This window comes from Cavia porcellus, unplaced genomic scaffold (genome assembly GCF_034190915.1).
Source record: "Cavia porcellus strain 051 isolate PalLab524CR breed Dunkin Hartley unplaced genomic scaffold, mCavPor4.1 scaffold_49, whole genome shotgun sequence".
Taxonomy (NCBI): Eukaryota; Metazoa; Chordata; class Mammalia; order Rodentia; family Caviidae; genus Cavia; species Cavia porcellus.
The window spans coordinates 1,104,519-1,115,758 of record NW_026947532.1 but is presented as its reverse complement, the minus strand read 5'-3'; the positions used below and the strand labels follow the sequence as shown (position 1 = coordinate 1,115,758).

Here is an 11,240-nt window from a genome sequence, read left to right as displayed (position 1 = left end):
TCAAAGCTAGGAGATCCAGAGGGCCAAGCCCTGCTGCCCATGGCCTCTGGTACTCTTTGTGACCCCACCTGCCTACTTTTTGTTACCCAAAGGCACCAAGCACCTCCCTACCACAGGACCTTTGCACAGGTGATAGGCTTGGCGGTCCCTCAGGTCTCATCAACGGGCACACACGGCTTCTCCAGGCGATCCCCCCTCCAGCCACCCCCGGCACTGTGGGCTTGGTGCAGGTGCAGGGCAGCTGCAGGGAACCCCAGGGCACAGCCTGCTGCCTGTAACAGGATGAAGGGTGTAAGCACAGTGCCCAGGCCTCCCAGTCTAAGGGATACAGGGCCAGCCCCCTTCCCAAAGCCCACGCACACAGGAGTCCTCGGGGATCCCACCTAGCCGGCTTGGGTCCTGTGGATACAACAAGGGCTGCTCAGAGGCGCCCCCTGCCATCAGGGCCCTTCCTGCCCACCCCCTGGGGTCCCAGGCCTTGGGGGGCCATGCAGACTGCTCCAGAGGAAATCCTTGAATTTTCTGAAGATGAATGGAAACAGACGACTTCTTGTTTATTTCCTGGGGACTGTGGAGGGGTGGGAAAGCTCGGCCCCCTCCGGGCTGGGTTAACTCTTTCTCCTCTGGTCTCATTGTCCTCTTCCGGGCTGGCTCCTTGCGCTCCTGGCGCCCAGGACACTTTCCTGAAGCAGCGCGGGGTGGGGACAGGAGCTGAAACAGCACAATTAAAACAAAGCCAGCAATAAATCTGTCCCTGGTGATGGAGTCTGAGAAGCAGGAAGCAGCCTCCATGGGGGGGCAGGGCTGGGCCCCGGGGAGGGGTCTCGTTCCTCCAGCCCCCACAGCCAGGAGGAGACCAGAGAAACCTGCAGGCTGGCGCTTCGCTTCGGGGATCCTCGGCTGGGGGCGTCATGGCAAGATTTTCCCATGACCTCACCGGAAGTGCTGCACTGGGGAGCTCCCAGCTAGCTGACGCCTGGTCCCAGCAGTGACCCCCTACTGGAGGAGGGGTTGGGGTGTGCACGAAGAGGCCCAGGATGCAGACCCCTGTCCTGGGCTTTCCAGGTCCTTCGTGCCCACTCACCAGGCAGCGGGCAACCCCAGCATCAGCCCAGCCTCCCCATGCGCCAGTCCCAACTTGCTGCAGAAACCTAGGGCTGGGATCAGGGCCAGGGAGGTCACGCCTGCCACACTGAGCCTGCAGCTGGCCTCATAGACAGACCCCAAGGAACAGCAGACGTACATGCTGCTCCTGCTCCCGGGGTGTCGCAGGGCTCACGCCTGTGCTCACGGCCCCTCCCCCACATACCAGCTCAGGGGGCCGCACCAGGAAGTGTGACCGCCACAGTGACCAGCAGGCCGCCTGCCCCGGTGCCCTGGTTCTCACAGCTGCGCACGGTGGAGACTCCCACGCACCCTCTCTCCGTGACCCCTCGGCTCCTGCTGGCTCTCACAGCCTCACCCACTCCAGCTTGCTGGGTACAGCAGCCAGATGTTAGACCTTGCCAGATGTCTGGGCCACCTCCTGTAGAGCAGAAGGGAGCCAGCAAGACAGGCAGCACACAGATCTGTGCCAGGGCTGGGTACATGGATGCTCTCAGAGCCCTCCCGTGGTGGCTTGAATGGGGAGACTGAGGCCCAGGAGCCTGGGGCAGAGCTTGCCTGGAGGTGGAGTGCAGGCTTCCTTCTGGCCCAGCCTGCCCCAGCCTCCTAGGCCTGTTGGCTCACAGGAACCCAGACACAGTCCAGGGCACGGGCATGAACTGGGCTGTCACTGCAGGCCGGGTTGAGGAGGCTCAGCCTGGCCCAGCTTCACCCCGAGTCATCCCAGGGCCCCCAACCCTGCGAGAGCTCCTCCAGGAAGCTCCTGGGCCACAGACCTCGATGACGGCTCCACACACCTGTCCCTGCACATGCATGGATGCCCAGGCAAGTACACACATGTGCATGTGAATGTACACACCCAGTGTGCATGCACAGGCAACCCAGCCCATGAAGGCCATGTACATTCACAGATTCACACTCAGCTGCACACACATTCTTACAGGTACTCACACGTGCACACACGTGTACCTGTACACACACATGCACATATGGACACAAGTGCACACGCATGGACACATGTACCCAACCATACACATACTCAGCTCTAACAGAGGCCCTCACAGGACTCCTTGTGGCACACACAGGCACACCAGGAAGCCTTTCCCCAGGAGCACCATGCCAGCTCTACTTGGGTGACAGGTGATGGGATCCCTCTGCACACAGATCACACACACCTTTTTCATGCTCCTTGGCACTGGGTAAAGATCCGGAGTCCCCCATACCCAGCAGGGAGTTGAGTGGGGCCCGGCCACAGTGCAGAGGAGCCAAGAGCACCACCACAGCCTGTCTCTGCCCTGAGGAACAGGCACCCAGCACCCCAGGGACCTGGGGTCCAGCTGAGCTTCCCACCACTGACTGATCTGGTGAATGAAGGAGTGAGTGGATGCATGCAGGATCTTTCATGTTCCTGGCCCCTGGGAGGAACTCTTGGGAGTGGAGCTCTTGCGCATGCGTGTCTCTGTGTGTGTGTGTGTGTGTGTGTGTGTGTGTGTGTGTGTGTGTGTGCGTGTAGGGCCAGGGTTGGGTGTCCCCCTATGGGTCTGGGCAGTGGCACATGCTGGGCAGGCATGGGGCCAACTCCTTGGTGCCTTTGGAGCTATGTGGCTCTGCAGGAGGGAGTGGCAGGGCCCACAGTCCCTAGCCCCACTCCGAGGGCAGAACATCTCCAGGACACCCAGTCTGACTCCCCAGCCTGGAGTCCCCTAGGCCTGGCCACTGTGCCCATGTCACCTGCCCTGAGCTGAGGATGGCATTGTAGCTTTGTCCACCTGGGGCCCTGCGCTGTCTCTAGCTCATTTATATAACCTGGCCACTGCCCTTGGCTTAGTCCTCCGAGGTCTCAGGGTTCCCTGTCACCCACAGGCACCTTGTCTCCTGGGGGACTGGGTCCTAGTCAGCACTGCCAGCCTCAGAGGTCAGACACAGAGAGGGCGGAGGAAGAAGGGGCAAGGGGGTAGGAGGCGGGAAGAGAGCCCTCCTCAGCTGCGAAGAGCCTCAGAAGCAGGAAAGGTGCTTGGGGCGGGGAGACTGTGACCCACACCGGCTCTTCCCAGGGCTCCTGGGGACACCTGTCTGCCTGGCCCAGCCTACCCCGTGCCCGTCTGCGGCTCCACTTCTGCCTCTACCCTGAGTCCTGTGTCAGGAAGGTTGAGGTCGCAAACCAGAGGGAGTCATTTCCGCAGGCACCAGGGGTCTTGGGAGGACGGTTTGTTGGTCCCTGGAGGGCTGGGGGCAGGGCCAGGTGTCACTAGTGGGAGGAGGGGCAAAGACAGAGAAGTAAGGTAGGCATCCAGCTCTGCCCCCTTTGGGCCTGCCTTGGTTTCCCCTCCTGTGAATGTGGGGGCCATGGTCCCCTGGCTACTCCTGTTGCACTTGCCAGAGACCCTGGGCCCTAGGCACAGGGGAGCAAGGGATTGGCCTGCGGATCCACGGTAAGCAGTGTAAGGTGGGGGGAAGGCGGGTTCCAGTCAGTCCAGGACAAGGGTGGGCGCAGGGCCCCTGGGGCTGCCATTGTGCAGGTAGCTGGGGAGAAGGTGGGGGATGCAGACGCGAGTGGGGTGTGGCAGGGCCTCCCTGGTCAGTGGCAGTGGCTGTCGGTACAGCATGGTGCCCTGGCACTCCAGTCTCCCTGCTGGGAGCCCTGCTGGGAGTCCTGCCAGGACAGAGAGCTCCGGGCCACGCAGCAGTGATGGGATGAGCACAGTGCCCCTGGGGACATCTGGCCTGAGTCCTTAATGTACCCCAGGAAAATCTGATGACCACCCCAAGGCTCTGGGCTGCCACACCACAGCAAATGACCAGATTCACCACTCTGTCCCAGCAGCAGAGGCCAGTGGTCCAGAGTCCAGGTGTGGACAGGGTATCCAAGCCCCAAGGACCTGTGTCCAGCACAGGGCTGCCAGGTCTATATCGTGTCCTTTCTGGACTGGGGGTGACAGGCACAGACTGGGTTCCCAGAGTTCAGGGTGACTGCATCTTAGACTTAGTCACACTTGGACACTTTCTGGGACACTTATGCCACTCCAGGGCCCATTCTGAGGTTCCAGAGGGCAGAACTCAGCCCAGTGCTGATACCACCGGCCCTCAGCCCAACTCAGGACACTGCGTGTGGGACACCATCCCTAGGGATCACTCCACATCTCAGCCTCCTCCAGCACACTTGACAAGATGTTTTGGGCCAGGCAGGGCAGGATGGGCAATAACAGCTTAGCCAGGGGTCCCAGCAGCATGTCTTCCCACTACTCATGGGTGGCCGCCCTCCTTATGTAAGCATGGGGCTCAGAGAGCCCCAAAGCCAGGCACTGGGCAGTGGATTATGGTGACCACAGGCAGGGCCAGGCTGGGGCACAGAAAGGAGACACCTCCTGGGGCCCGAGGGCCTGGGAAGCTCGTGTCGGGTGCGTCCCCAGCCCTCGAGGGGCAGTTGGGCCTAGGCTAAGGTTTCCTGAGCTGGTGCCACGCTGGGCTGGGCCTCCCTAGTGTGGCTGCCCGCAGCCCAGCGCCTGAGGCCCTGCAGAAACGTCCTTTGTTGGCCACACAAAGCAGCTTTGAGCCGAGCCCTTATCTCCAGCTGCGGTGAGAGGGGACACCATAGATCCAGCAGAGCCGCTGGCCAGGCTGACGGCCCTCGAGCCTGGGACAGGGAACGTGTGGGGTGGGGCAGGGGTTGCCCCACCAGGTCTTCAGGGGCTCAGGAAGGGTACAGCTGGGGGCACAGCAGGTTCCGGGGACATCAGATCTGTGCAGATGTGCACAGACTTACACAGGTTCGGCAATGGGCTCAGGTGGGCACACAGTGCACAGACAGGTGCAAGTAGGCACAGTGGGTACAGGCAGGCATAGGCACATCTCCCTGGGCTGGCCGGGATGGCAGTGGGTCCCTACTCAGGGACAATGCCTCGTGGGTCTGGCCTGTTGCTCTTTGTCCCTGCCTGGATCTCTCTGCAGACACAGCCCTGGCTCTGGGCACCTGGAGGGCACAGCGAGGTCCTGCTGTGCCCCCAGGAGCTTGGGTGCTGCCTGTCTCACCCAGGCCCCTCTGTAGCAGCACTGGCCAGGGCAGAAGCCACATTGGAGGTGGGAGCCTCTTTAGTGGCCTTGCCCTGAGACAGCTTTGTGGGTCCGGGACCAGGGCTCAGCCCCTGATCTATGCCCATCTCTGCACCCACCTCTGTTGCCCAGGGGCTCAGCAGATGCCGCTAGAGGAATGATGGGCAGAAGAACAGCAGGTGTGGACAGCGAGGGTGAGTGAGGAGAGCAGAGAGACCCAGGAGGGCCCAGCTGGGAGCAAGCTCTGGGCCGCCACCCCTGGGGTGCGGGGTGCAGGGCAGACACTGCCTTGCTTGGCCCCGACCTGAGCTGTGGCAAGGACGCTGGTGCCCGGAGGAGGCCCCTTTGCTCCGAGGGGCCTGCTGCAGGTTGTCAGTACCTAGCAAGGGCAGTCAACCAGCAGCCCCATGTCAGCCTGGTCCAGAGGCCCAGGCCTGGACCTGAGGCAGCACTAATGCCACTGTGGGGAACCCAATCTGGATTCCTTTCAGCCCATGCAGATCCCTTCGCAGCCCAGCCCCGGGACCCAGCCAACACACAGACAAGTTGTCCCTCATCCTCGAGTCACAGCCATCCAGGGGGCCACACCTGCCATGTCTGGTAACAGAGGTTCCTTGGGGCCTCAGCGCTGACTGTGCTGTCCCTGGATGAAGTGATCACTAGGCCAGACACATGTCAAAAGTCAAGGACAAATACAGCAGTGGCCAGAGAGAGCAGTGAGCAGCACTGTCCACCCAGCCCAGCCCTGGGCAGTAGCCCAGTCCCCCCAAGCCTATAGATCCCAGCGCACCTTGCAGAGCCTCTTGTGGGGTTTTTTCCCATCTTTTTGAGGCAAGGCCTCACTATGCAGTTCAGGTTGACCTTGAGCTCATTTTGCAGCCCAGGTTAGTCTCAAACTTGCAATGATCTACCTGCCTCAGCCTCCTGAGTGCTGTGATTACAGGTGTGTGCCACCATGCCTGCCTGGCAGACCCCCATGTGGCACCACTGAACTTGCAGGACAGCACTGGCCAGTCCCCAGGCCCTATCGTCCACCCATCCAAGATGCTACTGCCCCTCATCCGCACCTGGCCCAGGGCCTGTCCCACTGTCCTCATGGCCCCTCAGCTGCCTGGCGGCCCCTCATCCTTGGGCACCTTGATCCCTGGCTACTTCCCACCCAAGCCTCAGCTAGAGTTGCTTCATTAAACTGCCAAATTACCTATTTCAAAACCGTCATCTGTTTATTTTTTGCACTCTGGCTAATATGATTGTGCCTTACCACTGAATAGATCAAAAGAAAGCAAAGTATCTCCTCCACTGATGTCCACAATGCATCTGACAAAATGTAGCAAAATTCTGAATAAGAAAGGGTAAGGGTAATAAAGTACGATGGAAGACTGCCTTTATATCACAGCAGAGATTTATCTTAGTCCCAGACTGACTTCTTCCTTTTTTTTTTTTTGGAGGTGGGGTCTCACTTTGCAGCCCAGGCTGACCTGAACTCTTGGTGATCCTCTTGCCTCAGCCTCTTGAGTGCTGGGATTACAGGTGCGTGTCATCACGTGTGGCCCAACTTCCTCCCAAATGTGGAATAATGGCTGCAAAAACCAGATCATCCTGAGATGAGGTGGCTGTGCTGCTCTCCGAGAAAGCACCAAACTCAACAGGGGGACATCACGGGGGTAGACACCTGAAAGCTGTGACTTGTCAAAGTCGTCCGTTCTCTTTTTTTTTTTTTTTGTCTTTTTACTTTTTATCAGTACTGGGGATAGAACTCACGACTGCCTGCCTGCAAGGCAAGCGCTTATGCCGCTGAGCTAAATCCCCAGCCCCACCGCCCTTCTCTTAAATAAATCTAAAAATATAATGACACTTCATTTTCTTTTTCTTTTCTTTTTTTTTTTTTTTTTTTTTCTGTCTTTTCGTTTTTGTTGGTACCAGGGATTGAACTCATGACCACACACTTGCAAGGCAGGCACTTATGCCGCTGAGCTAAATCCCCTTCCCAGACACTTCACTTTCAAAAGTTAAGGTTCTTGAGTTTGATCTCCAGTACCAAAAGAAAAAATTTTTAAAAAGTTAAGGTTCAGGCAAAGATGAAGCAAGCAAATCCAACCAAAAAAGTCCTGAAATGAGCAGGTGTCTTGGTGAGGGTAGGTGCGGCTGCACAGGGCCACTGCAGAGCTTCAGCAGGTGGGGTGAATCTTCCTCCTGTCAGGGCCTGACCCTTCTGCTATGATGCCAAGTCTACCTAATGGCCCAAAATGGCTGCTAGAGTGCCTGTCATCACTCCTGGTTCCAGGTAGCTGGAATAGAAGTAGTCATGCTGTCCTTTACCTACACAAACACAACTCCAAAACGTGGTCTGGGCCATCACTCTGCAATAGAGGCTGGAAGATGTGCATAGCTTATGCTTTGCTGCATCAAAAATAAAATTAGGTTACAAAAGGGGAGAAAAGGTCATGCATGTTGTGGTATGCTATGAAGTCCCCGCCAAAGTGAAAATGGGGGTGTCTTGGTGACATTCCTCAGCACTGGAACAAAACGTCTGACACCCACAGCTCCGACGAGGAGCAGTGTGCACAGGGTCACAGCTATAGTCCAGTCAGCGGGCTCCAAAGCAGGACCATGGATGGCCTTGGGCAGAAGACAGTAGCTCATATCATGGAAGCCAGAAAGTATCGCGGGAAGGGCGGGGCCAGGAGGGGGATGGGCTCTTCCAGTCCACACCCCAGGGGCTGCCTCTTCTGAGCAGCCCGCCTCCTATAGACAAGCCCCGCCCTTCCAGACAAGCCCCGCCTCTTCCGGCCAGGCGGCTTCTAACGCAAAGCCGTTGGCACAGGACCGGCAGCAGTGATACAGGATGGCAGGGACGCCAGCTCATGGACCCTTGGGTTTAGCACGAGACAAGGATGGAGCCTCAACACCGTGGGCACGGTGGGTCATCCACAATCTCCCTCCCACCCGAGCACCAGGTGGCATGTGGAAGAAATAAGGTTGGATCTGTATCTCCCACATCATTCCAGGTGGTGCCGAGATGTCACCATAAGAAGTTGAGCCACACAGGCCAGAGGAGAAGTGTCACACCCTTGAGGGGGACCTCCCCGAGCAAGACACAAAGTCCAGGAATCCAGGACTTGGAAATGAGTTTTGATTCAACCGCAAACGTTCTGAATAGCAGAAGCCACTTTAAGCCAAGGCCAAGTCTAGTGTTCAGCAAAATAGGGGAAATATTGGCAAACTACAAGTCAGAGGGCTGATCCTGTCACACATAAAGAGGGCCAACAAGTCAACAAAAGAATGAGGAAAAACAAAGCAGCCAGGGATAGCAAGGGGTGGGCGTCACAGGAGAGAAGTCAGACACTGCTGGCCAGTGCGGGATCCTTGGAGAGAGCAACTTCCTTCCGGATCCACAATGTGCCCCCTCACCCAGGCGGCACTGGGCACGCACCCCGCATGCTGGTCACTCTCCCAGCCACAGCCTCTTGGGGGAAGTTGGTGAAGTCTCCCCTGTGACCCCACTTCTGGGGGCCGTCAGAGGGCAAGGAGGTCCAGCCCACAGGGAGAGCTCCTGTCCATCAGAAATGGAGGACCGATGGGGAAGGGTGATGGGGTGGGCGTCGGGGGCCAGGTTCTGCAGAACGGCACAGCAGGGCAGCTGTGGCCAGGCCTGGGGACCTGGGTGGAGGTGGGAAAGATGAGATAGCACACTCAAACTCAGCTCTCTACAGCCACACAGGGTGACAGTCGTGGGCGGGTGGTGATGGTCTTGGTCTTCTGTGGCAAGAGTCATGCTGGTGCTGAGGCTGACCCAGAGGAGGGCACCCCCAAGCTCAGGCTCTGCCCCAACTGAGGGAGGGAAGAAGGGGGGTGGAGGCAGAGGCCCGGGAGGAGTCACCCTGCTCATTAGCATCTCATTTGCATGACCATTCACCCTGTCCTGCTCATTAGCATCTCATTTGCATGGCCATTCACCCTTTCTCCCAGCAGCAGCCCCTTCTGAAGAAGAAGGGGAGGGAGGGCCTGGACCCAGTTGCCCCTGCCCAGGGAGGCACAATGGAGTGGGCTGGGGTCTGGACCTGTGGGACCATTGTGTGTGGGGCCCTGCATGTTTGCATAGCAAGTGTCTAGGCCAAAGGGGCACAAGCATCCCAGGAATGTTGCCTGAACAGGGGGTTGGCTGAACCCCCAGGGGTCATGTTCCCCAGCCCCATGCAGCCTGGGCAAGTCAGGACAGAGGATGAGAGAGTGAGACTGACCAGATTTAAGGACCAAGTAGCAGTGACCCAGGACCACCAAGCACAGTGGTCTAGGTTGTACACTGCTCAACTTGAAGGAGCACCTTTGACCTGGGCAGCTACAGATTTGAACCGTCCTGCTATCCCCTCCACCCCCAGCTCAGTGACTGCAAGAGTGAAAAAGTGTCCTTAGAACACTGCAGCTGAGTATCGGGAGGTGGGGAGGCCGGAGAGGCACACTGAGGAGCTGCAGGGAGAGGCTCCCTGGGGCTGTGGCCTCACAAGGCACTGTCCTGTGCAGGGACACTGAGCCCCATACGGCAAGGTGACCACCAGTGACCCCCCAGCAGCTCCAAAGTCAGCAGGGATGGCAGGGAAGTGGGGCATCAGGGGCCGAGGAGGGGACTCCAGGCAGAGGCCTTGGCCTTCACCTCAGTGTCCTCTGCTCCCTGAGCCCGACTGTTTACACGGTGATGGTGAGGGCCACAGCTGCTGGTGGCAGCATTACTCCTGTCACGTCTCGGTGGAGGGGCACATCCTGAGACTGGGGCTGTGGATAGGCATGGGGACACCTACGGGGAAACAGAGGCACAGGGAAGCTGAGCAAGGGCAGGAGGCCGGGGCAGGTGGACTCAGGAGCCCAGGGAGTGACAGCACTGGGGAAAGGAGCTCAGGGGTGAGAGGAGACTGCAACGATGAGGACTGAAGGTCATTGGTGGTCTCCGTAGCCTGGAGGCCTTGGGGTGCAGCCTGGCCCCTAGAGTCTGCACTGACCTTAGCCAAGGGCCACCCACTGCAGCCCTGCAGCAACCCACACAGTGAAGCCCTTGCCCGCCCTAAGGGCTGGGAGGAAGGGGCAGTGTTATCCTGGAGTGAGTGGGGCCCAGGGCTCAAGGGGCCCCAGCCAGAAGGGCTGGAGACACATGGGGTCCCACCCAGGGCACACAGGTGGGCACACTCCTACACATGTGCAAAGGCACACGCATGCGCGCATACACAGGAGCCCCACTGCCAATGCCCGCTTCCCACCTGTGCAGCCAGGGATGGTTCCCAGGAGGGGGTCAGGAGGAAGCTTCGGAGGCCGCCCGGGGCTGACCTGAGCCACACAGGGAGCACCCCAGAGGCCCAGCTGTACCGAGCAGATCTTCCTGGGCCTCAGCAGTCTCAGGCATGGAGTCTATAACCCTGGGGGCCGGGTGAGGGACCACCTGGCTACTGCTGGCTGACACCCAGGTCAGGCAGGGTCCCAGCAGCGTTTTAGCCCAGACCACATCCCTGGTCACCCCATGGCCCTGGCCCAGCTTCTTAGGTGCTGGATCACAGCAAGGGAAAGGGAGGCCTGGCCCAGTGTGAGGGGCCCCAGGACAGGAAGGGGAGAGGTGCAATTTTTACTCAGAAACAGGCCAGTGCAGCTTCTGGGCACCTGGATGTGGTTGAACAGGGGCAGGAAACCCAGGGACAGAGCCGCACACCAGGGCTGATGCAGCTTCCTCCTCCACCCAGGATGCCCTCAGGGAACAGAGGCTTCTGCCAGAGGGCCTCACCCTTTCTCCACTGCAGACCTGCTCCAGAGGGGAAACTGAGTCAGGGCATTCCCCCCTCCCCTCCAGTGCATCTGACTGGCTGCACCTCTTCCATAGACACCTCGTGTCTGGAACAGTCTAGTCACCTACCTCTTCTTGAGCCACTTCCCCTGGGAACTCCTGTCCCAGACACATGTGGCCCTGTGTGCCACTGGGGCCTGATCCCCATCTCCTCCCTTCCTCCTGGGTCCCCTCTTTCTCCCGTGTTCTCTGTCTCTGCCCCGCTATCCTCAGGCTCTTGCATGGCCCCAAAGAGAAGAGAGCAGCCCTGTCTTTGGGCCAG

The 11,240-nt window shown here is 59.1% G+C and overlaps 1 long non-coding RNA gene across 1 annotated transcript; it reads right to left on the bottom strand.

Moving 5' to 3' along the window:
• Positions 1-537: 537 nt before the first annotated feature.
• Positions 538-1,602, bottom strand: LOC134474976 (uncharacterized). The gene is made up of 2 exons (XR_010045950.1): positions 1,310-1,602; positions 538-711 (listed from the first exon to the last, which is right to left on the bottom strand). It is a non-coding gene; the product is annotated as an uncharacterized LOC134474976 (long non-coding RNA).
• Positions 1,603-11,240: the final 9,638 nt, after the last annotated feature.